Source organism: Protopterus annectens, chromosome 2.part2 (genome assembly GCF_019279795.1).
Source record: "Protopterus annectens isolate FY-2018-M chromosome 2.part2, PAN1.0, whole genome shotgun sequence".
NCBI lineage: Eukaryota > Metazoa > Chordata > Ceratodontiformes > Protopteridae > Protopterus > Protopterus annectens.
This window is the reverse complement of record NC_056730.1, coordinates 740,321,583-740,346,333: the sequence shown is the minus strand read 5'-3', so window position 1 is coordinate 740,346,333 and position 24,751 is coordinate 740,321,583. Positions and strand designations below refer to the sequence as shown.

At 40.8% G+C, this 24,751-nt stretch overlaps 1 protein-coding gene across 2 annotated transcripts in view; it reads right to left on the bottom strand.

Moving 5' to 3' along the window:
• The window catches only part of MCTP1 (multiple C2 and transmembrane domain containing 1), a 3,344,116-nt gene that overhangs the window by 542,251 nt on the left and 2,777,114 nt on the right, over positions 1 to 24,751 (bottom strand). The window lies entirely within an intron of this gene.

The following is a 24,751-nucleotide window of genomic DNA, read 5'->3' as shown; positions in this document are numbered from 1 at the left end:
TGGGCTACATTGCCTTCCTTTCCCCAGAATGGGGTAAGCCAACATCAGCCAATCACTCTCACCCTCCCCCACCTAGTTAATGCAGCACCTGAGCTGCTAATCAATATCAAGTTGTTTGGGTCATAGTAAGGGTTTCACCCCTCTATGCCATGCAACTAGTGTCCTATTGTCCAGAAGATATATTACGAAGCCTGTTATGTACAGTCATTTGTAGTAGACCCATTCTCATCTATGTCTCAAGTGAAACACTTACAGCACTGTGCCTTCCTGTATGTAGTGCTTGTGCTGCAGAACTCTGTCAACACCTTCCCACTCAGGATGAGTGAGCCAACATCAGCCATTTCCTCTCATCTTTCAAAGGCTGGCTTCTTCAGTGCCTGGACTTCTCACAGAATTTGAATCATTCATCAGTAGCATGTTGCCAGCTGACACATTTTGGAATGATATACTACTGCCCTATGACAGCAAACAAAATGTTTTCAGAAATTTATAACAGAAGTTCATAGTCTGGCTCTTCTGAAATCACCAACTCCAAAAGCCAGCAGAAGTTTGCGAGAAAGTGAGTTTCTTAAAAAAAAAATAAAATAAATGACTATCTATAAAAATATAGATATGGAATTGAAAATGATTTATAGACAGTTCAGTGTCTAACTCATTTGTCTGAAACACAAAAAACACCATGTGAAACATATTTCACCACATGGAATTAAACAGAAAACCCTCAACCCAAAAAGTGCCTGCTGCATGCCAGTGTAAGCAGTGTAGTCTTCCATACATCCGTGAGCTATTATCATTCACTGCAGCATTACCACATATTACAGAAAGGAAAATGATTAGGTTCTCTGGGAAAACTGTTAGAAAAATATGTATTAGTAATATGCATGCTTAGTGCATTCGAGGTTTAAAAGGGTTAATACATTTATTCTGTTCACACTGCATGAATCTGCACAGCTATTAGAAACTTAACAAGAAGCATTCTATTTCCTGCTAATGTCAGCAAATAACATGAAGTAATTCATTTCTACTAGTGTCATGAGACTTAACAAAGAGTTATTGATTTTCTGTTTATGCCATGAGAAAGTACACAGCTGCTAGAAGCTTTGATAAAGAACATAATGGATGCTTGAAAGTATAAACCGTAGTCAGCATTACTTGTACCTAAGCTAGAAATGTACCTTGAATCTAGGCAAAATGTAACACATATATTAGAACTGCACAATTAAGGAATTGAAAGTTTGTGGTGGGCTAAAATAAGCCCCAAGGCCAGGTTGTTTTTCTCAGGTGTTTTGTGAATCAGCAGTTATTCTCAACTAGTCAGCAATTAGTATAGTAACATTTTCTGTAGAACAATACAGAAAGCTGTGTCTAACTACATCAGCAATAGAAGTAACATTTCTGTGTGACATGGAAAGAACTGTATAAAAATGCCATAATTATTAATGTTCAGACAAACCATTCTGCCAGCATGCTTTGTCTCCTTACTGCAAGTTAATAAAGGGTGCCTTGCTTGAACCTTACGTGAATTGGTCTTTGAAGTTTTTTCCTTTGACAGATTGGTCCTTTGGACTGGAACCCTCTCTTCACCTCGGATCAGACGGGCCAGGTGGTTGAAACTGTACGGGGAAGAAACCAAATCGGTTCTTCTTATTTTAAAAGCCCTCCGACTGAACTGTCGTTCAAAAGAGGCCAGCCACTTTCTGATCTGCGACTGAAGGACGGGTCTCCGCGAATCAGGTGATCAATCACGTAGGCTCAGGTAAGGTGAATCTACTTTTCTCTGTTTTCTGTTTTAGATCAGGGACTAGATTTGTATTGTTTTTGTCAGGACTGTATTTTTCTTACAAGTCAGGGACAGAAAAGATTACTGTCTTGTCATAGATCAGGAGAAACAGAATAAGTAGGCAGTCATTCTGAAGAGACTATAGCAAAATCCATGAGAGAAGTTACGTAATGATCAAAAGGGTAGAACAAAATGGGTAATAATTGCACAAAAAGACCCCAAAATCCGCCGTTAACAGAAGACGCAAAATATATGCAGTCGCAGCGCGCCGACAATATTAAATATTATTCAAAATGGGTTAATAAATATGAATTAGACAGAAAATTAGAAAAATCCTCACTTATCAAACTTGTCAAACAGCTCAAAACCGATTCCAAAGGTCGGGTAAAAAAGCAACGTAAATTAGGAATTCCTCAGGCACACAGGTGGATTGAGGAAGTAAACCGCAGGGAACAAAAGAACAACAATTCAAAAACAATGTTTTTAGATAAGGAGGACAATAACTTAGTAATAGCATCGGCCCCTCTGCCTCCCTTACCAGAATATGAAGCAAGTGAACAGGTTAGTCCACCCCCACGATATCCTGTGGTCACTGAAGAAAGAGGCATTATGAAAATAAAACTGTATATTAGAGATCCCATCAAGACCAGGTCTCGAACAAAGGCAGGTAACTCAAATGAAGACATTGAGTTATGGCAAATGGTTAAGAATTCACGATCTATAAGTGAAGGAGAAGAAATATGTCCACTTATAGAAGTACCCAACCATCAGGCAGGTCAGGACAATCAGGACCCAACTATTTTAGTGTATAGACCTTGGACTCCGGAGGATATCCGGAAAGCGACTGAGGGAATTCCCCATCCAAAAGTTAATTTTAGAAACTTCTCTGAAGACTTACAAGGAATAAGGCTGAGTTATAACTTAAACCGAGAAGAGGTAGAAAAGGTAGTTAGACAAATTGTGGGACCAGATTGGCACATGATTAGTGGCAACTGGAATCCCCGTGACGCTGCACAAAGACCCCTCCCACATAGCAGCGCAGAATTAGACAACAGAGTAAAAGGTCTTACAGACCGCATCTCTTTAAAATGGAAGCCTAGGGAAGACTGGACTTGCATTAATCAATGCATCCAACAAGAAGGTGAAACTATTGATTGGTATTATGCCAGACTATTAGAATGTTTTAATAACCACTGTGGAATGCAGGTTCCTGAAGATCAAACACAAGATTCCCCATATGAACAGCAGTTAAAGAATGCATTTTTTAAAGGGCACTATTGCACCTATAAGCAGTTTTATTACAAAACACATGGTAGACCATCGTACAAGCAGGTTACAGTCATTACTTGAATATGCTAGGCATGCCAAAAGGCATTTTAATAGCAAAAAGAAAGCTCAAGTATTTTCTGTAGAAGATGGAGCAGAAGTTTATGTAGTACAGTCTGGGAAAAAGGGCAAGAAAAATGGACAGGGAAATAAACAATCTGATCAACGATCAGAGGACTTTGAAGGGCGAAAGAAAAGGGGTGAATGTTTTAAATGCGGTAAAAAGGGACACTTAGCAAAGGATTGCATGAAAAACAAGAAGGCAACAACGGAAGACAAAGAGGGTGAGGACTGACTATATGGTAGTCGGGAATCACTAGAAGGGGATAGCGAAGAAAGGACAAATGAGAATGTGATAGAGGGAGTAGAAGATGTGAAAGAAGAGATAGAGGAAGTGCAAGAAGTTAGTGACAGTGAAGAAAATAAAATATTAGACCTAGCTTTATTGAGCTTGGAGCTCTATTTAGCAGACACAAAACCAGAAGTTACACTCTTGGTAGAAGGGAGGGAAGTCAGATTCTTGTGTGACTCAGGAGCATCACGAACCCTGATACATCCCTCCAAACCGCCAGAAAAAAAGGAGTCACCTGATTACATACTGGTAAAAGCAGCTAATGGACAGCTGTATTGGGAGCCCCTCTCCTGTAATATTGCAATAACTGATCCAGTTTCAGGATTGACTCAGAAAAGCAAAACTGTTATTTCTGCAAAATGCCCAGTAAACCTCTTGGGCAGAGACCTCATGCAGCTATTTGGTATAGCAGTAGTCCCAACCATGCAGGGTATGGAAGCACAGCGACAAATTGATACCTTTGCAGTGCAATCGGAGGGTGAAATGTTTTATTGGTACAGCCAGGACTTGGTTACGACTGGTCCAGGGACTGTGACCGAAGAATTAATGAATGTAGCCATCAGCAAGTTCCCCTCCCTTGACATTGATAAGCAACACCTGTTGCACTGTACCCTGTATTATTGTAACACACCAGGACCTGATAAGGAATATGAGCAAGAATTGTTTAAAAATCATGCAAACAGATTGATATTATGTAATCTGTACTGGGACACAGAAGGGAACAGTGTAGCCAGCTGTTCATTGCCCCAGGAGTTCTTTACACTTTATAAATCTAATCGATAACCACATGTTAGCTTAACCAAGAACAAAAATATAGAATGGGCAGACCTAGGAGAAAAAGTCACGAGATGGGAGAAACAGAACAAAAATACAGAATGGGCAGACCTAGGAGAAAATGTCACGAGATGGGAGAAACAGACAGAATTAGAACTGTCAGAACAGGGAATACAAATACAGAAGTTGAATTGGATAACTCAGACCCACCCAGCCGTGCACTTGCAGTCTAGCAAGGACAGCTGATTAGCATTCCTATTAAAGGAGGAAGAGAATGCCTTACAGAATATACCAGAAACTCTCTGGCAACAGGAAAATCAGATGTAGGACTTATTCGTACAGCGGGACCAGTAACTATCATGCCAAAGTCAGCATTTAGACCACAGAAAAGACAGTATCCCTTAAGAAAAGATGCAGAGGCAGGGATAAAGCTTATTATAGCAGCCTTACTTAAAGGAGGGATACTAGTAGAATCTCCTGATTCACCATGTAACACAACCTTATTTCCAGTTAAAAAAGCAAATGGAGAATGGCGTATGGTCCAAGATTTGCAAGCTGTAAATGATGCAGTAATACCAAGGGCACCTACGGTGCCAGACCCACACACCCTGTTGAATGATTTAAAACCTCAACAGAAGTATTTTTCTGTGGTAGACATCAGCAATGCATTCTTTTTGATACCGATACACCCTGACAGCCAGTATTGGTTTGCATTCACATTTCAGGGGAAAAGGTATATATACACGCGACTACCACAGGGGTATTGTGAAAGTCCAATGATATTCTCACAAGAAATGGCAAGAAACTTGGCGGGATTCACCCCACCAAGAGGCAGTCAGATTTTACTTTATGTTGATGACATCTTGCTGGCAGCCCCCACCCAGCAGGATTGTAGAGAAGACACCATAGCACTTCTACAATTCTTAGCCGCTGAAGGACATAAGGTAAATAAAAGTAAACTGCAGCTTTGGAAGAAACAAGTTAAATACCTGGGATATGTAATATCCAAGGAAGGCAGAACACTAGATGAGGACAGAAAGGTAGCAATTTTGCAAGCACCAAAACCCACTACCAAGAAGGAAATGATGTCCTTCCTGGGTACAACTAATTTTTGCTGGAGCTGGACTCCAAACTATGCTTTGGAATCTGCACCTCTGACTGACCTTATATATAAGAAGCCTATGGCAGCGCAGGATTTATTACAATGGACACCAGAAGCAGAATCTTCTTTCTGCAAACTGAAGCAGTTAATAGAATCCTCATTAGTTCTGGGATTACCAAACTACCATAAATGTTTTTTTCCAAACTGTAGATTGTAAGCAGGGTTACATGATGTCAGTATTAACACAGCAGCATGGGGATAAGCAACGCCCCATTGCTTACTATTCATCACAACTAGACCCAGTGGCACGTTCCTTACCCCACTGTGTACAAGCAGTAGTTTCAGCTGCAATGGCAGTACAGGCTTCGGCCTCAGTAGTCTTATTCCACCCTCTCACTTTGAGAGTGCCTCATGCAGCCGCGATTATTTTACTACAAGAAAAAGTGGCATATCTTTCCCCTGCTAGGCATCTTTCCTGTATTACTATATTGTTGAGCCAACCTCACATGACAAGTGAGCGATGCACGACTTTGAATCCTTATACTCTGATCCCGACCCCTGCAGACGGCACACCGCACCGCTGCCTGCAGGTAATTGAGCAAAAGACACTACCTAGAAAAGATCTCTCGGATGTCCCCTTGGATGATGCCGAGGTGACATACTACGTGGATGGTTCGTGCAAAAGGGGTCCTACAGGACAGAACCTAGTAGGATATGCAGTAGTTTCTGACACTGAGATTATAGAAGCAAAACCTTTACCACACAATTTATCTGCACAGGCAGCAGAATTGATTGCCTTGACATGGGCATGTATCTTAGCAAAAGGTAAATGTGTAAACATTTTTACTGACAGCCAGTACGCTTTTTCTACTGTACATGTTATTGCTCAACAGTGGAAAAACAGAGGAATGATAACATCTACTGGCAAACCTATAAATCATGCACAGTTTATTTTAGATCTTTTAGAATCTATTCAATTACCTCAGAAAATAGCCATTTGTAAATGCACAGCTCACACCAAGCAACAAGACAGAATTTCAAAAGGTAATGCGAGAGCTGATACAGCTGCAAAACAAGCAGCCACAGAAGTATTTCTTTTAAATGAGGATTTACAACCCTCTGAGATTTTAGACTTAGAAATGTTAAAAACAATGCAGACACTCACTATGCAAGCTGAAAAACAAAGATGGGTAAAACGAGGAGCAATTCTCGAAAAGGGGCTGTACATCTCTAAAGAAGGGAAACCGATACTACCATCTAATTTGTTTAGATATGCAGCTTTGTTGTGCCATGGGCAGTGCCATGTCTCAACAGGGGGGATGGTACAGCTGGTCAACCAGGTGTTCACAACGTATGGATTTACATACTACTCTAAAAAATTTTGTTTGACGTGTCAGATTTGCAACAAACATCATGCACAAGGGGCGTTAAAGCCCAAGCAAGGGAGTTTCCCTACACCACCATATCCGTTTCACACTATCTGTATGGATTTCATAGAACTGAACAAATGTGAAAATAAGAAGTATTGTCTTGTCATTGTAGATATGTTTTCCAGATGGGTGCCTTTCCAACCAAAAATCCAGATGCAGCCACGGTGGCAAAAGTACTTGTCAAAGAAATCATCCCTAGATTCGGCATCCCAGAAAGGATCTACAGTGACAATGGTACACACTTTGTAAACCAAACCACACAGCAGTTAAGTAAGTATTTTGGTATTTCTTTAAAAAAATCATTGTGCATACCATCTGCAATCTGCAGGGCTAGTTGAAAGGCATAATGGTATATTAAAAAACAAATTGAGAAAGTTAATAGCTGAGACAGGAAATAATTGGCTGTTTTGTTTGCCCCTGGCGCTGTTGAGCATGAGAACTGTTCCGACTGCAAAAGGATTGACTCCTTTTGAAAACTATTTGTAAGGGCTTATTATACACCCCAGTGGAAACTTCTCATGACCTCAGACCAGGAAGCTGATTTTACACTAGCTGAATATATGAGGAAGTTAATGAATTCTAAACATCTGTTGCAGTCAAATTCTGTTTCAGATAGAAAACAAATGGCAGTGACACCCGGAGACTGGGTGTGGATAAAAGTTATAAAGAAGAAGAATTGGTCGTCACCAAGGTGGGAAGGTCCATACCAGGTGCTTCTTTTGACACCCATTGCAGTCAAGATAGCAGAGCGAGCTTTGTGGATACACCTGACGCACTGCAAATTAGTTAAAAACTTTGAACTGGACAGAAAATCTTACCTCTCCATCGGGGCCCTCAGCACAAAGTCTGGCTACAAAGGGGGGTCCGATCAATAGGACTGATCCGTCTCAACCCCAGTGAAGAAACCATCGGTGCTGAAGGTCCGATTAGGGCAGAGAGTAAGATCACATGTCAAAAGCAGAAATGATGGAATCCAGAAAAATCCTAATACACCTACTCGGAAGAGTCGGAGAAAACAGGAATGCAGAACAACCGTTTCCTCAGAAGTATTGCATGATCATCCTGTTGACTGTACTAGTGACAATAATCTTTTTGTTGTGGCCATTCCTTTTCCCAGCCACACAAACTGAACTGAATAAGCGTGGAAAGTTGCACGTAGAGTGGCACCCAAACTTCAACACTTACCAGGCAATCAAATATGTGTATGCTGAGACCTTGAATGTCTCGAATTGCTGGATTTGCACAGCTTTGCCAACAGCATACAGGGGGTTATTGTTAACTTCAGTCCCCCTAGGAGCCAACAAGACCTGGGAAAACTTAGTCTATGATACATCAGATGTCACATCACAAGTTAAAGTAGCATTGCACTTGTCTGTTCGACAGAAGGGGACTGTGTGTTTTTACAAAAATGATACAGTTCAGGTGGGTTGGAGCAATTGCAATGTGACTGTTCCCTATAGATGCTGCAATAAAACTGACAACACAGGTTCCTATTGCAACACAAGCTATGATTCATTTTTTGAACTGATGCATAGGACAACTGATGAAGTAAAACATAATGCTGATCTCTATAAACAACTGATTATAGTTGACAAAAAAATGTTTCATCCAGAGCCAGGACATAGTAAAGTTACTACCAAAGTAGAAGATTGCTACTTTGTATGTGGTAGGAAAGCATATAAGTGGTTACCTGAGAATTGGTCCGGCAGTTGTTATTTGGGGTACCTGGTTCCAGCCGTACGACACACAGCAGTTTTACCTCAGGGGAAAATTCGGAATGTTCGACGAGAAATCAAGAAGCCTGTCAACCCAGTGGGGCAAATCAATGTGGGCTAGAAAAAACATCATGCTGTGGGCCTAGGGAAAAATGGACTGTCACATATGGACTTGGGTGATACCATCATCTCGTGGGCAGGTGTACTGCCAGCATATGGAGCAACAAAATCAATCTGGGAACTGAGAAAACTGTCTAAACTTCTCGAAATAATGAGCAATGCAACCTTTTCCACTCTAGAATTGGTGACTGATGAACTGACTGCCATGAGAACTGTAGTGCTTCAAAACCGCATGGCTCTTGACTTCACCGTAGCGGCGAGAGGAGGTACTTGTGCTTTAATCCAGGAGAAGTGCTGTTCTTATATTCCTGACCACAAACATGAGATAGGCAATCACCTTGAGGTAATTCAGCAGGTGTCAGCTATGACCAAGCCAGGACCAAATCCATTGACGGACTTTTTCCAGAGATTGTTTGGGGGTGGGGCAGTATCCTAATGAACATCCTGATTGCCATCTGTGTAGGAATGATCCTGCTGGTGGTATGTGTGTGCTGCTGCATCCCCTGCATGAAAAGACTGATTAAAGACTTTATAGACATGTCAGTTTCAGAAACCTTATACCAAGGTGCTGAACTTTAAGAATTGCTGAAAAATTGAAAATGCTTTCATAAGTTTAAACTTGCATGACTCTCTTAACTGCAAATCCTGAGTAGGAAGAGGTTAGGGGAAGAAAAAAAAACTGTTTATGCTTATTTTGAAAGTAGAATAAAAGTATTAAAAGGGGGGAAATGTTAGAAAAATATGTATTAGTAATATGCATGCTTAGTGCATTCGAGTTTTAAAAGGGTTAATACATTTATTCTGTTCACACAGCATGAATCTGCACAGCTATTAGAAACTTAAGAAGCATTCTATTTTCTGCTAATGTCAGCAAATAACAAGAAGTAATTAATTTCTACTAGTGTCATGAGACTTAACAAAGAGTTACTGATTTTCTGCTTATGCCATGAGAAAGTACACAGCTGCTAGAAGCTTTGATAAAGAACACAATGGATGCTTGAAAGTATAAACCGTAGTCAGCATTACTTGTACCTAAGCTAGAAATGTACCTTGAATCTAGGCAAAATGTAACACATATATTAGAACTGCACAATTAAAGAATTGAAAGTTTGTGGTGGGCTAAAATAATCCCCAAGGCCAGGTTGTTTTTCTCAGATGTTTTGTGAATCAGCAGTTATTCTCAACTAGTCAGCAATTAGTCTAGTAACATTTTCTGTAGAACAATACAGAAAGCTGTGTCTAACTATGTCAGCAATAGAAGTAACATTTATATGTGACATGGAAAGAACTGTATAAAAATGCCATACTAATTATTAATGTTCAGACAAACCATTCTGCCAACATGCTTTGTCTCCTTGCTGCAAGTTAATAAAGGGTGCCTTGCTTGAAGCTTACGTGAATTGGTCTTTGAAGTTTTTTCCTTTGACAAAAACAATTATACACTTTCTATTAGTACTGTAGATCTGTTCACAGTGAAAACTATTTTAGCAAGTGTGTTACTCTGCCATGATTCATTGACGTATATTTTGATGAAATGTACTGTGGGAATTGGGGGGTAGAGCATTCTCCTTAATGAGAGTGTGCTAGTCTCATGGTCTGAGCTATTACACACTGGAAAGGTGTGGCTCAGATTAATAATGTTACTTTTTTACAACTACGTCTGTATTTAAAATTAAATAAAAAATGCCATTTATTTTAAAAGTACATTGACTTTTGGCATTCATAAATGATGAGCCCAGTCCATATTTTGTTTTTCTGATGCCATCAGTTTCCCATGTCAGGATTACTATGGCCGAAGTGAAGTACTCATAAGTTTGTTTGCAAAGAGAATTTCAAATGCCACCTTCTACCTCACGTGGCCATTCTTTTCTAATCTTTCCTCAGAATCTTCTCCCATCCTCAGCTGCTGCCTCTATCTTTTTGTCATCAGGAAAGTGTTAGATCCTGTTCTGTGTTCCTTCAGATTTGTCTGAGACAAGTTCACTGCAGAACAGTGGTCTCCAGAGTGACTACTAGGTACTTCACTAGTTACTCTCCTCATTTCTGATACTGTCTCTCAAACACAACCCTCTGGGTTCTATCATTCGACCACACATAAATCCAACTCTTCGTTCCTGGTCCTACCCCAATCCCTCTAATTTTTCTAGCAGTCTCCAGGGAGAAACTGAGCCTCAGGGCTTGCTGAAGTTTAGTTAGACCACATCTATTGGTATTCGCCTGACTCACCTGTCATGTTCACATATAACCTAATCATAACACTGGATTCTATTTGATTGACAGTTTCTTCTGGCCACAAACCAGTGTTGGTTGCTGTCCTGGAGATTGTTAACCTCTAGAAACACTTTCAGCCTTTGCCACAATATTATCTTCATGACTTTCTCTGCCCCTGCTGTTAAGATATCAGCCTGTAATTCCCTTGGTCTTTCTTTTTTCTCTCCTTGTACAAAAGCACGGTACTACTGTGTTGGAGTTTCTAGACACTCTTTATCTAGCCAGAGATCTGTTGAAAATCTCCATAATGGGGCAGCACTGTGCCAGAATTATGAGTACTCTACAACATGTTCTATTTACTTTATTTTATTTTATGTGTTGCTTATTCTTACTGGGGTAGAGGACTGATCCACAAGGCCCTTTCTTAGAAATGGTCCAGGAGCATGTCTGATGGAGTGATTTGGTCAGTGCCACACAGTAGGCAAGCAGATGCTGAGGAAATAGTTTCCTGGTTTTATACTAGGCTAATGGCTACCAAGGCTTTTACAAGCCTAGCAATGCAACCAATCCAGTTTTGTCCCCAAGTTCCGTGGACGCCTATATTGTGGAGTATGTTAAAGAAGTAACTACAAGTTATGTATGGGAATATGTTAGTTGGGGAATAATTTACTTATTGTTCATCTCTGCCCATTACAGACATGGGGGCCAGAGTGGGGGTGAATTTGCAATTTCCTGTCTAATGATCAAGGTTTTGTTTGAATAGGGTCAAGGATGAACTCTGCTTCACACAGATGGAGGACGTATTCCATAATGCAGGGATCCTTTGATACAAATATTGATCTATCCAGCATTTTCTATTTATGGCAGAGACAAAGTTTAGGTCCTTGAATATAGTGTGTCTGGCACTGTTTGTTTTGTGGATGTATAAGACATTCATCAGAACTGGATATGAGGATACCTTAAACGCCTGCACAGATTACCTCTTGGCGACCTGTAGGAGACTGAGTAAAGAGATAGGGCCTTAAGGTGATCTGTGCAGGACAGGGGTATTCACACCTTGTATTCTCCTGGTGAGGAACTACCTTTGTAGGCACTCCAACTGTTGCAAGTGCCTGGTTATGTACATACCAAAGGGGGCATTGTACCCAACAATGGGTCTGATAAGGGCTAAGTAGAGTGCTATTATAACTTCCTTTGACCTTGACACCATACCCTTGCTTATGAGTTGGGTGACACAGAATGATTTTCTTACTATCTTAGCTACATATTCGTCAAAGGCCAGATTACTGTGTATATATGTTCCCAGATATCTAAGTATTAGTTCAACTCTTGGGATATTTTATCAATGGAGTAATTAGCTTGGATAGGCAACTTCCCAAAGGGCACTATTATGTATTTCTTTGAGTTCAGTTTTAATTTGCAGCTTTGCAATCAGTTGTTTGTTTGTGTTAGACCCTCCTGTTGGATGTTGGCATAGTGGGGGGGGGGGGCTTCTATGATAGCTCCCACTTTACAGTCATCTGCAAACTAGGTGAGACAGATGCCTTTGACATTAGCCTTGACTTCTGAGAAGTTGATGTCAAACATGAGTGGGCCTAATATAGAGCCCTGAGATAATCCACTGGTTACCGGTATTCTGGTAGAAGTGGTCTGACAGATCCTGACTTCTTGGGTCCTATCTGTGAGCCAGCCAGCAATCCAGTGAGCTATTTAGGGAATTATGCCTAGTTCTGAGAATTTGGCTTTGCATATTAGACTTGTCAAATGATGGGTCTGAAGTTCTCAGGGGTCAGCTGATGATCTATTCTTATGAAGAGGAGTGACCACTGCAGCTCTGCATTTACCTGGCATGTAATCTGTTTTGATGCTTTAGTTGAAGAGTGCCTCAGGTCCTGCTAAGTCATGTTTTATGCTATTTAGAAGGCAACTGGAGATACTGTTGGGGCCCTTTATAGCAGCATTTTTGGTCTTAATGATTGCCACCAAGACCTGTCCCATATTGATAGTTGGGAGTAATATGCTAGAAGGGATTTCACAGGGGATAGTAGAGGTACTGGGGCATGAAGTTAGAGCTAAATTTATCAGCCAGTAGATTTGCTATGTCACCCTGGTCAGTAAAGGTTGTGCCATATACCAGCAGTTCTGCATACTGCTGAGTGTTACCTTTAAAGTTCCTGACATTGCTGAAGAAGGCCTTGTGATTGTTTTTAGCATGGGAGGCTGGTTCGTGAAAGCTTACTTTCTCAAATACAAAGTAATCAACACATAAATGTCGAAGTCCTAAAACAGCGAAGAGTGAAAAAAGCGAATTTGGAATGTCGAACGTCCTTTTTTTGGCCAGCAGGGTGATCGTTGGGATGAGGAAATAAATCCTTTTCCCCACTGTAGTGTGGTCTTGGAGTTGGTATATTTAAGTAGGGGGGGTTGGGGGGGTGCAGGGGGGCTTGCCCCCCTGCAAAAATGTTTTAAAAAGTGTTTTGCCTTAGGTTTGTTATGTTAGGTTTACCTTACCTGTATGGCGCTGTTGCTTCCGGGAATACTTTCAACGTTGTCATTTTCACTTTTTTCGTCCTTCGCTGTTTTTGGATTTCAACAGTTATGTGTCAATTATTATAGACCCAGGAGGCTACCCTGACTTTGTAATTGGCCTTGCTGAACTTTATTAGACCTCTTAGTTTCTTGATTAGTTGAATCAAAAAGTTCTTTTCTCCTATGTTGATGAGTACTTAGTCCGACATATTTGATCCCCTGGTTGGAATGTGCACTATCTGGTCCAGGATGTTTGTGTTGATAATGTGCAGGAAACATAGTGCCTGTGAGTTAGAGGCAATGTATGTTTCCCAGTCTACAGAGAGGTAATTAAAGTCTCCCATAAATAGGGTACTTAGTTGGATGGTGAGCACCTCTAGTAGGTCTAGGTAAGAGTTGTGAGCTTCGTGGATCATAGAGTGTGACCTGTAGCTGGCCAAGACATAGTAGGGAACATAGTAGGGAACCTTGTTTACGAAGACTTGGATGTGGATGAACTTCAGGGCATCATCCTTTTCAACCAACCTGGAGCTGTATTTGTTGCTAATGTAAATCAACACACTTCCACCCCTAGCCCCATCTGTACTGCTGTTCTTCTAAATGTGTTGAAGGCACTGCACCTTTCCACTGCCAGAGTACTTTACTGAATCTGCAAACAAAGTCTTAGTAACAGCACATACATCTACATTCTCCTGAATGAGGATGTAAGATGAGGAGTTTCTTGTTTAGGCACGGATCATCAAGCAGTAACACCTTGAGGTTTCTTTGGTACTTTTTTTTTTTTTTTTGCTATCTTGGTAATTTTGTCATTTTGACATTACCCAAAAAAGGCTCTAAGGAGTGGGATGAAGTTTTAGCCAATATCTGAAAACTCCACGGGGGACAAGTGCAGACCATCCTTGGCAAAGAAATGTGGTCTGTTAACCATGTTCTCCCATGATAATGGATTCCACCTGGAATGACACCAGAAACTAGTCAATTATTAAAATCAGTCATTTTCTATTGATACTGTGGTATCATCCTTGGTCAAGGTAGAATGCTGCTCAATGCAAGGTATGTACCTGCAAGAGACACATATTCAGAGAGATCCATAATGTCTCTTTTCATATAGTCCAGTGAGGTATGTCTAACATCATTTACATCCGCATGGAATATGATAAAATCATATTGGTAGCTGTAGTACAGTGACTTCGGTGTGTGCATAATATTGCTGATCCTAGCTCCAGATAGAAGAATAACTGTTATCTTCTCCTTGTCCATCCTGGTAACAGGGGTATCTGTGCTTTGTACTATAGAATCCCCTATGACAAGAGTACTCGGTAAAGTGTTTGCCTGCCTTATGGGCTATGTTCTTGGAGGATCATTGCATGTAGGCTTATGTGTGGTATTAGTTGTTGCTTTTGGTGTGTAGTTTAGTGATTGCTGAGGATAGGTGTTGCTGTTTGATGGCTTAGGAGGATTTTGAGGTTTAGAGAGGTTTCTTTTAAGTGCCTGAGCATAAGAAGGTCTATTTGTGTGGCAAAGGATTTAGTGTGTGTGATCTTGACAACTTTGTTTGTTAGTGATATTATTACCTCCAAGGCAGTTATGTATGTACATCTCTCATATACTGTTGTAGTTTCTTTAAGGATTAAAAGGTTGCCTGAGTGCCTGAGACAATTACTACATTGTCTCAGGATGCTCATATCAAGCTGACCACAGAAACATAAGGAAAATTACAAATCCATGTTGTCAGGACTTATATTAGGGTTGAGCTATTGTGGTTTATGGGCTTGGATTTACAGGTATCTCCTGAATGGTGTCTATGGTTAAGACTAGATGTTAGTGCTACAATCTGATAGTTGTGTTGCTTGATGCTCTAACAAGCTGCACTAAGCTTAACTCCACACATAGCCTTTCTGTGTTACAGGTTAAAGTCCTAAGCACTAACTTTATTGGTCTGGTACTATACAGGGTACTGCTAACCATCACTGTGCAGTGAACAGCTCCACAAAAATGCACCTAATTTATAGCAGACAGAAAAAAGCTGAAAAACTCTTGTGCCCTCTGGCCAATGAACAACAACACTTTGAGATCCCTGGAGTACTTCCAGCTCAGAGAGGCCAGGCAAATACCTTCTGCCACAAGATGGATAATACTGGTACTTCTTAATATAAAAGCACAGCAAAAGTAGCTCTCAAGTGCAGATTAACACCAAACAACTAAGAACTTAAAAAGCACTCTGGCTGATGAAACAATCTTGCTTCAAACCTGTGTCCTTCCGAACTTTGACTTACTCTCTCTCAAACCCTAGACTGCAGGATGAAGCTTGTTAACAGCACATAGCCTTAATCCTTTCAAATAAATGATCGTTTGTTCCTTGCACTTTATCCTCCCCAAAAGCAGCAAGCATACCTCTCAACCAAGAAGTCAGAACAAAGAATAAAATAATGGGGGGACAAAAATAGGGACTAATTTTAAATCTTCCTCATATAAGCTTTGAACATTACTGAAATGTGTTAGCATGCAGTTTCTGAAGGATATAATGTCTGAAGCTCAGATGTATGTCATTATTTAGTGACTTCAATCCCCAGTGATTTGCCAGAAAACCACAAATTTTATGACAAACTGACCTAAAATTTAAGACTTAAATCTGGACATTCTGGGAAAATCTGGACAGTTGAAAGGTATAACTGCCAGTTCTTTCCTTTCTCTGTAGATATCTAATTATTGTTATCCCCCTTCGGTCCTGCCTCCCTACCAGAACAGCACTACGCCCTTACTTTCCTTTGTGAAAACTGGAACAAAATATTTTAATGCATATGTGTTTTCATTATTTTATGTCATCCCTCTCATATTTGCTCAACCTGGTTAGTTCTGTGCTTTGATTCCTCCTTTTTGTTACTCACTTAAAAAGTCATTCTTCCAGTTCTTGATCCTTTCTGCTAACAGACTTTCAAAATGTCAATGTTTCAGTATTTTGAATAAGCTCAGTACCTGATAACAGGTCGCAACATACAATTTTGCATGAGGACTGGGTCTAAAATACTTTGCCTTCATGCAAACTATCAACCATGCATGAAAACATTGCATGTTCTCTACTTGCCTTAGAACAACTAGCGATTTATTCCATCTTCTCCCACATATGTGAGGAAATAATCTACTACTTTTCTGTCATGATTATATCTTCTAGCAAGTAATTTATTACTTCTTCTAGCCTTATTATGATTTACAAAGAAAAAGTCTTTCAGTTAAGCCTTTCACATCTCTTTTGAACAAGCAATAGTGAATGCAATACAAACTGTAATCTACTTAGCCTAAATTCATATTTTTGGCTGCAGACCTGTGAAATATTGCAGGTAAAAATGGTCTCTTTCTAGTCTCACATGAATAAAAACCTACTATATAGTAAATAAATGCTTTTAAAATACTCTTATATACATAAAAAACATTATTTTTTGAAGAGATAAGAAGAAAGCTATTTCTCATGAAACAAAGCACTTCCTAACTATATCGAAACTTGTTCTTCAAACTCCAGGTAATGGAAAATCATAATTCCTAAATCCACAAATTTAGTACTCTGGGATAATACCATTATTTAACTCAGATGGGTATCTGTTATTAGAAGCTCCCAGATGTATAACCCAACATTTCTTACAGTAAAAGTAACTTTATTATGAGCAGCCTGTCAAACATATTCTTTTAGCTTGGCAACCTCTATAGAAGATTAGGTCTTACTCAATAACTTTGTAATCTCATCACATTTAACTGTCCAACACTTATTTCTCATAAACATTTTGGCATTAAGATATAAAACAGAAATGGTCTTAAAACTGATCCCCAGAAAACATCACTCAGTATATCATACTCCTGAGATTTAATGCCCTTGGGCTAACTTTGGACTTCCTACCATTTGGTTAGTTAGCAATATACTTAATTATACAACAAATGTCAATTAATATTCAAAACAGTGCACACTGACTGGACAGCTGATCAGTGTGGCCATTGTAAATCAAGCATATCACAATAGAAAGAAGTCTGGCAGCTCAAGCCTACTTGAATAACCAGAAAAAAATTGTGATACAGAGAGACATGATCCACTTATCCTGCACTGCACTGATATGCTGTGCAAAAGTATAGGTGTACATGCACTGTACATCAGTATGTAGACCAAGAAACAGAAGAACACTAAAGCGCTAGTATACAAGGAGATTATTTAAGAAAAGTAAGCAATTTTTTACTTAAATAATGCAATTATTAATAGCAATAATCCACACCTGGGTGTGGGTATCACAGGATTTACCCACAGTTGCCTTTGTGTAAAAACTTGGGCTTCACCCTTGCAATCAAACCATGCTATCTATGGGTAAATCCTGTGAAACTCATGCCCAGTCATGGAGTATTGCTTAATTATATATGGATTGAGCCACTAGTTTTGCAGAGCAGTTATGTTTTTTGTCATACATTTGTTAACCAGACAAGCCCACTGGAACAAGAACCCCTTTTCAGGGTGACCTGGGATCACTGTCTAGTTCAGAGTCACACAGTAAGCAAATAGTGGTGGAAGGAATCTATCCCTGCACCCTAGACTACAGGAAACAGCTTGTTAACAGCATAGAATCTTAAACCTCTTCACCAAAATCCAGAACTATAAGTGAGTTATGAGGAAGAAGTCAAAAGCTTTGGCCAAATGTAAAAAAAAAAAAAAAAAAATATATATATATATATATATATATATATATATATATATATATATATATACACATATATACATATATATATGTATATGGATTCTCTTCAGAAGACTGAAAGCCCAAATTCTCGAATTTCAAAAGAGTGAAACCAAAATCTTGAAAGTTCAAAAGACTTAAAACTCAAAATATTGACTCTCAGAATACTGAAAACACATTGGATTCCAACACTTACCATAGTCCAGCAGAATGACATACAGAAACAAATAAAAAATAAACCATTTACCATTTTTCCAAGCATAAGCAGGGGGGCAACCCCCCCTGCACCCACCACACACCCTACTACTTAAATATATCAACTCCGAGATTGTACTCCACAGAACAAAATGGCAAGCATACCATTACTTGTTTCATGACTGCCTGTTGTAATCTTAGTCATGTTCCCTTCTAACTTGCTATTCTACAACATAACTCATGTTAATATAGTGAAGTATGATCTCGGAGTTAATATATTTAAGTAGGAGGGGATGTGGGGGGAGCAAGGTGGCTTTCCTCCCTTCTTATACTTGGAGAAAAGTAATATGGTTTTGTCTTATATTTGTTTCTGTACGTACTCATGCTGGAATATAGTAAGTGTTGGTATCCTGTGTGTTTTCAGTATCTTGAGTTTTCAGTCTTTTGAACTTTCAAGATTTTGGTCTCAGTCTTTTGAAATTCAAGATTTTGGGCTTTCAGTCTTCTGAAGTGAATCTCTCTCTCTCTCTCTCTCTCTCTCTCTATATATATATATATATATATAGAGAGAGAGAGAGAGAGAGAGGTGTGTGTGTGTGTGCGTGTGTATCTCAACAAGACTATCTGGAACTTCTGCAAGACCTGAATCATTAGTAAATACATTTGTACCTAGTAAATGCATGTTGGCAAGGTTCAGATTTATCTATTAATGATTCCAATTTGAAATAGAAATGATTCCAGTTATCTGTTGTCATCTCTCATAGATCTCTCTTTCCCAATTCCATTTGGCTAAGTCAGTATTTATATCATTATAATCAGCATCAAAGTACTTTTTTCCCCAGAATGTACAATGATTTAATGCTTTTTAGAGGGCATTTCAAAATGTTGCGTTTCCTGCCCTCACCATATTTGTTTAATTTCTTCCAACTTCATTGACTGTGCCTCCTTCACCTCCCCACCCCTTTCTTTTGACATCTTGTAGGCCATATCTTTGGCTCTAACTGCTAGCCTCACACTCCCATGAAGGCACATTGGGTTTCTGTTTTTGCTTGTTCTCACATTCCCATATATAACCAATCATTTCTCACCCATTCCCACAGATTGTTTGCTCCCTCAGTTTGAGACTAGTATCCTAATTCTTCTTTTGAGTTTCTCCCCTGCACATCACAACCCACTTTCATAAAAGCCTACACCATTATCTTTATCTTTACATTCTTATCCTGTCTCCCTAGTCTAAGCCCCACAATGGCAGCAGGAACAGTGCTGTCTAATGGTGCCTTAACCTGGGCAGCCATGATCTCCTCTGTATTAGTTAGGACCACTTCTGCAAAGATATCCTTTCTGGTACAGTCCAAAACCAAATGATTGAACTCCTCATGGTCCAAGATCTCAGCCAGCTACTAGTCCCTACCTACTCAAGAACTCAGAACCTTCAATGCTGCCCCTGGCAGATTCAGATTTCCACTGTTTATTTCCCTCTTCCTCCTGCCCACTCATTTATTCTCACCTCCAGTCTCTCATCCTCTCCTCCTCCTGTATCTGTTGGATGGCACTTTGTACTAATCTATCAGCTACGACACTCTTCCTCTACATTAACTGCCAGGATAGGTAACCAGCAATGTTCATCATATTAATCAGTGCTGCAGTAGCCTTAGTTCATAGGTTCATAGGTTCATAGGTTCATAGGTTCATACTAGGCTATCTGCCCGAGGGCATTTATAAGCCTAGCCCATAGTTTTATGGCTTAAGCCACCCCTTTTGTATGGGGAACTATACCCATTATTTTGCTGTGCCTCTGTCTAGCAGTGACACTGAGGTAATCCCTGGAGTATATCTGCGATCTCCCATCCATTGGTCAAGATTTCTCTTGAACAAGGCCAGCGAGGTGCTCTGCCTCACATATACCGGGATTTTGTTCCACAGCATAGGGAGTCTTTGGGTGATGAATCTATCCCTCCAGCACGTCCTATTTATAGCCGTGTCGAGGTTTAAGTCTCCCGCCCTTGTGGCTCTGACGGATCTAGATTTTTTGAGGTGAAGCATATTCATCAACTCTAGGTTTGACATGGCCTTGTATGTCAGGCAAAGGTCACCTCTGAGCAAGCGTGGCGACTGAATAGAGCTAGAGTTCTTTCAGTCGGGCAGCATAGGACAGATTTTTGAGACCCTTTATCCTTTTGGTGAGGAACTTTTGTGGCCTCTCCAGCTGCTGCAGGTGTCGGGTCAGATACATTCCGAATGGGGCATTGTACTCAATCATTGGTCTGATGAGTGATGAGTATAGGGAGACTATGACCTCCCTTGATCTAGATGTGAATCCCTTCATGATGAGGTGGGCAATGTAGAAGGTCTTCCTAACTACTTTAGCTACATGGGTGTCGAATGACAGGCTACTGTCAACCTGGGTCCCCAGGTCCCTGATAACTTTCTCTGTGCTCAGAGGATTACCACCTATATGGTAGCTAGGGGTAACCTTGTTTTTCCCGAAGGGTATGACTATGCATTTTTTGGCATTTAACTTTAGGCCATGGCTGTGGCACCAGTCATCCGTTTCTGTGAGACCCTTCTGAAGGATATCTGTGTCAGATGTGTTTTCGACTACGGCGCCCAGTTTGCAGTCATCTGCAAACTTTGTCAGCAATAACCCTCCTGTGTTTGCTTGTACTTCGGAAAAGTAGATGCCAAACAAGAGTGGGTCCAGGACTGAGCCCTGTGGGACACCACTTGTGACAGGCTTTGAGTCTGACATGGCGCCAGCAACTCTGACCCTGTGGGTTCTGTCACTCAGCCAGTTTGCAACCCATCTTGTGATGTATGGGTTAACATTTAGGCTGATGAGTTTTTCAATGATACCCGAGTGGGGTATTGTATTGAAGGCCTTCGCCAGATCGAGGTAGGCTGTATGGACTGCCTTTCCCTCATCAATGGCTTTGGTGACTGTTTGAAAAGTCAACCAAGTTTAAAAGGCATGATCTGCCTTTGACAAAGCCAAACTGGGTTGGATCCAAAGTCTGCAAGTTCCCTATGTCTTTATTTATGAGATCCATTATGATCCTCTCCATAGCTTTGCAGATAAGGCTTGTCAAGCTAATGGGCCGGTAATTTCCAGGGTCTGTGGAGGCACCGCCTTTGTGAAGTGGGACCACAGTCGCAGTGCGCCACTCCTGGAGTGATCCAGAGGTGAGACTATGATTAAACAGCTGTACTAGCTGTGGGTTTAATTCCTCATCGAGTTCGTGGAGCACACAGCCTGGGACACCATCAGGTCCCATGGATGCTGTGTTTTTTGCTTTGGAGAGAGCAGTTCTCACTTGGGAGTTTGAGATGTTTGGTGGGCTGCAACCATTTGGTATAGGTATCTCTCCTTTGGGGAGGGGAGAAGTTTGCACTGAACCTGTCAGCCAGTATGTTGGCAATGTCTGTAGGATCAGTAATCTTCACATCATTTTGAACTAGTTCTGAGCATATCTGGGAGTTTCCTCCCAGGTTTCTAACATAGCTAAAGAAGGCCTTATGATTGTCCTTTGAGTCTTTAGCTATTTTTCTCTCAAAATTTGCTTTGGATGATTTTATGAGAGCTCTTAGTTTTTTACTTATAGTGATCAAGGGTGTCTTACCTTTTAAGGATTTTGCTCTATCTTGTAGTAGCTTCCTCCTTTTGTTGTAGAGTTTGTTTATGGCTGGGGTCCACCAGACTGGACACTTGCCCTTGGTACAAAGAGTCTTTGTTTTGCTTGGGATTGCCTTATCCATGCAGTGCTGCAGGTGCTGGTAGAAGGCATTTGTAAGTGATTCAGCGGCTTGAGTACTGTTATCCGCCGCTCGGGGCCTTAAAGGAGACCACACTGGTCTTTAGAAGTGTGAAGTCGGCTTTTGAGAAGTTTTTACTGTGGTCTTTTTATTTCAGGTGGGGTGGGATGAGGACCTCCAGCAAGATTAGTTTCTGAACTGATCTCACCAGTGAGGAGTATACTTCGGTGTTGAACATTGTGCTCCCATGTTCGTGATGATGAGATCAAGTATGTTTTCTCCTCTTGTGGGGATGGTGACTAGTTGTTCCATGGCATTTGAGTTTATGAATTCCAGGAACTTTTGGGCTAGGGTGTTTGGGCTTGAGTAGTGTTCCCAGTCTATATTAGGGTAATTGAAGTCACCTAGTATGATGGTGTTTGGAGATACATTTATCCCTCCAGTGTTTTCAGGAAAGCCATGTGAGGTTCCTGAGTTTGTGAGGGTGGCCTGTAACATGCTACAATTTGCAGAGCAGTCTTGCCTATGGTTAATTGCACCTGGATGGTCTCCGATGCATCGTGCATTGCCACCAGTCTTGAGGTGTGGGTGTCCTTGATGAATATGGATACCCCCTTTCTTGGTATTGTCCGGATTTTGGGGCCGAACGCATGGTATGAGGTAAAACCTGTTAGTGCTGGGGTGCTCTCAGGAGCCTTGAACCAGGTTTCTGTCACAGCACAGACATCGATGTTCTCCATACTGAGAAGGGCCTCGAGTGCATGCATTTTGAGATTTAGACTTCTGGCATTGAGCAGCATTACCCTTAGTTTTTTCCTTTTTGTGTTCTAGGGTGGTAGGTTTAGAATTTGAGCCTTGCCTAAAAAGGCACTATGGGGTGGCAAGAGCCTTTGCCAATATCCAGAATCCCAGGGTGACAGGTGCAAGCCGTCCCTTGCGAAGCAGCGTGGCTTATCCAGCATGTCATCCCAGGCAGACAGACATTGGATCCCCTTTGAATGACACCAGAGTTTAAGCCAATTGTTAAAGCTGATCATCTTATCTCTGTATTGTGGCATCATTCTTGGTGAAGGTAGGATACTGCTCAAGGTCAGGGTCATACCTGCCTGGGCTACATAATCAGAGAGCTCCTCAATGTCTCTTTTCATGTAGTCCAAGGAGGTACGTCTCAGGTCGTTTACACCAGCGTGGACAATGACTGAATCGTATTTGTACCTGCTGTTGAGAGACCTGAGTGCTTGCGTTATGTGGCGGATTCTAGCGCCCGACAGGCAGCTTACTGTAACTCTCTCCTTACTCAGTCTGGTGAGCGGGACGTCAGTGTGTCTGACTATGGAGTCACCAATGACTAGTGTGTCTGACATTATGTTTGGTCTTAAGGGCTGTGACTGTTTGACACTCTGACTGTGAGGTCTATGTGTTGCAGGTGTTGTGTTCTGAGGTGGTGGTTGTTTGGGTGTCTGCTTTGGTGGCCTCTGCTGTTTTGGTAGATTTCTGATCAGAGCCTCCGAGTATGTCTTTGTGTGTTTATGTGTATGATTTGAGGTTGTGATGGTACTATGTGAGACTGGGTCTATAGTGTGTGTGGTAACCTTCTCCTCCTGTCTGGTCTTGCCAGTCCTAAGTTGAGAGAGCTCAGCCTCCAGTTTGGCCGTGATAGTTGCATCTCTCGCATGTATTTGTGTTTTGTGGGAGGAGGAGAGGGTTGTCTGTGTACATGAGGCAATTGTAACATTGCCTCAATATTCCCAGGTTCACCAGCTGAGCAGGAGAGGATACTAGCAACTGATCCCTCGACATGCTAGAAGGAATAGACAAAACTACTTTAAAAAGAGATTCCGGGGATGTGGGTGTCCGAGAAATGGGGTTTTGCCTTTTTGGGGTACTATCTATAACAAGAGTGCTGTATCTCGGTGATAAGTACTGTAGGAGCAAGTGCTAGGTATGACAGATACAGAATAGGCTACTCGGAGTTAGGTAGAGATGATCTTTTTAGTTATAGGATATGCTGATTAGATCAGTAGTATAGTTCGAGGAAGGTAGTTTTAAGGGAAAATTTGAAGAGTGGACTTTAGGTAGCCCTAATAGTTTAAATCTGCTTAACCGGCGCTGCCCTAGTGTGCAACGGTAGCAGCTCCGCGCTAAATCGTGCTAACGCGCGTTCAGCGTGTTTTATATCAGGGGGCTGAAAGAAGCTAGGGGTTATATACTGCCAAGGATGTAACAGACGACCAGCTTCCAAAGCTTGGAAGATGTCCAGCTGTTATATCCTTGGCAAGATATAACTGCTATAGTTATGCCAACTGCAGCAGTGATCATTCAAACATCTACTGTTATGGTAAGTTTACTTACAAAACTATGCTTTCTAACCCCACTTCCTTGCCTCACTGTTGGTTTGGTGTACTTCCTATTCCACTCTTATGGTGTTTATAAATGATAAATACACTTCAAACTATAACAATATTGAAGATACTGAGATAAAGATTAATTGACCAGACATTTGTTCAGTTACTTCATCAGAGGCACAAGAGCAGTTACAGCTTTAAATATCTAAAGGACCTAAAACTAGTCAAAACATGATTCAACTGTCTTCTCCCTTCATATGTGATCATGCTAAGTCAACAATGCATTTGTATGTTTCTGTCTGCTCTAAACCTACCTGCTTACTTCCATTACTGAAACTGTTTAAAGGGTATCCTGTCTAATGACCATTCTTATTTTATAGATTTAAATAAACATTGAAAATAATGAAAATGTC